We start from the raw sequence: 2,621 nt of genomic DNA, 5'->3' as shown, positions 1-2,621 counted from the left end.
ATCGAGGAACAAGAAACCATGCTTCACTTCCTCCACCTCCTCCAATTATTCTCCCTAACCCACAAGTTCGAAGGCTTGAAAAGTTCAAGCTCACTCATGCCCTTTTGGCAAGTAAACATAAAGAAGGAAAGTTGGTGTGTGCACACGTCCTAGGGATGAAGTCACACATTGATAGGTTAAGAATGTTGGGATCCGTTGTCTGTGACAAGATGGCTGTTGATTGGGTTCTTCATTCACTTCCTAACTCATATAGTGAGTTCGGAAGAGAGTACTATATGATGAACTGCGACGTGACCCTTATAAATCTCACCTATATGCTTATTGCTGCTGAATCAGCAATGGTTTGGCGCAATAGAAAAGCAAAGTTGATTGGTGAATCTGCCTTCAAGACCTCTATGGATATAGACAATAGCAACGAAAGAAATGCTATGATCGAAAAGTTTGATCATAAGAGAAAGGCAATGTCTGAAGTAGTTCCATGTCCTGTTCCAAAAGAGTCAATTTTCTTTTATTGCCAAGAGAAGGGGCATTGGAGACGAAGCTGCCCTATTTACCTAAGAGATCTAAGAGATGGGAGAGTCAAAACGTATGGCTCTGCTTTAGGTAAAATCCATTGACTAACTCTTTTAAGCTCCTATTCTAGATTCTTAATACATAATGTGATAAGATTACAATTGATGTTTTGTAGGATCATAGAAAAAAGGAGAAGCTTAAGGGAAGAAGTGAGCAGAATCTAACCGTGAAGGAATGGATTTCGATCGCATCTCTCGAAGATTAGATTCTTGAGCTACTACTTAGAGTTAGAATTAGATTGCTAAGAAAGATGTATTAGCATAATTTTTCAATGAATTGCATTGTAAGGACAAATTTTTTCCGCAATAAAATAAATTTTGATTTTATATTATTTATTTATCCTTGCAATGGCGTATATGAAAAATTGATGTTTGAATGCTTCTAATATTAGCAATAATGGATTTGATTCATAATTATGTTGTTTGTGGAAATGTCGACAATTTACCAAATAGGGAGAGTTTCTCATCGCCCAAGTTTCAATTGGACAGAAACTTGGAATCATGCAACTTGGTTGCACGATGAATGAGAAATTTCATATTTGGAAATTAGACTAATTCATTGACAAAGTGTCAAGTGAAGGACTAGGAGATCGAGCACACAAAGTTGCATGTTGATCAAGTCCACCATAAGAGTAACAATGATATTCGTCATGATTTACTAAAGGTTTAGTAAATATGATTATACTTACAAGATTAAGTGTAATTATGAATTGATTGGAAAAGTTTAAATCAATAGCAGAACGAATAAGAAGAATCAAGTAGACAGAAAGATAAAAGTTTCTCCATTCTAAGAAGAAGGGAGAGTACCTTTTATGCTTTATGATAAGTCTTAATGACTCAGAACTATATCTCAATTGATCCTCTAAGTGAGTCTTAGTACAATTGTATGTCTAAGTAGAGGAATCAAGAATTGAAGAAATGGTTAAATCAAGAAGTCAATCATACTTCGTTCCAATACCAAGTCTTAAAGTTAAGATTGTGACAATGAGTAAAAAGTATTAAGAAGGCTTATAACATTCATCAAATGTGGAAAGTCGTGATGTCTTGGATAAGACAAAGACCAACTAGGACCATTTTATGAAGTGTTTTGATAAAAGCTACACTAACTCTTGAATATTTGTTTTGTCAAGAAATGGTTATTGAAAAGAGAGTCTTATATGTCAAGGAGTCAGTGGGAGTCTTAATTGTCTTGAAAGGTTTCAAGAACAAATCAAATAAACCTTATCGACCATCACTAGCACACGAGTTGAGGTTTACAACCTATCGTGTTGACATTATTTTGTTTCTGTGCCAATCCAATCGAGTTAATTATGCATGTGAGTCCTATGAGTTCTCATTTGAATGCATAAAAGGCAAGGACCTTGATAAATAGAAAGTACATTGATAAGAAAAGGTGAGCTGCTTAACTACTTGGAAGACATGGTGGGCAGATGTGCTACCATTAGGCAAGAAATCGAGATTAAGAAAGTTCGATCCATATGAGTTTGAATTTGTCGTAAACTTTGGTTTTGACAAATTCACATGGATAGGAATAAATACACCATTTAAATCTAAGTGTCATAAGATTTCCTCCTTCATGAAAATGATTGTGAGGAAATACTTTCACTAAGAAAGATTTTAAGAAGACAGTGATTGTAAAATTGCATTCTCGAATTCGATTATGGTTACGGTATCCCTTTCGATGATTTGAATTGTGAGGTTTGGCAATTAGTCTTAATTGTTTAAACACACATATGAACTATCTAAGGCAAAGGTGTATAAGTTCAAGAAGCCTTGATAAAAGATTATCAAAGCACTAAGTATTAGAATCATGAACTTAAGAAATTCAATAGGTATTGTTTTCTGAAAGTTAAGCTGTTTTTGAATACATGTCAAAGCTAGTGGGAGCATAAGTGTTATGTTTATAATAATCATCATGATAGTGGGAGCATAAATTTTATGATTGTATGATTATTAAGGAAAGTATTGCAAGTTGGCAATATTAATTATAGAAAACAAGAGTCATTCTTTGCAAAGTCGTAAGGGTTGTAAAGTTGTTTTGCTATAATT

This window comes from Lactuca serriola, chromosome 4 (genome assembly GCF_051521515.1).
Source record: "Lactuca serriola cultivar US96UC23 chromosome 4, Lser_US96UC23_V15, whole genome shotgun sequence".
Taxonomy (NCBI): domain Eukaryota; kingdom Viridiplantae; phylum Streptophyta; class Magnoliopsida; order Asterales; family Asteraceae; genus Lactuca; species Lactuca serriola.
Note: the sequence above shows the minus strand (reverse complement) of the source record.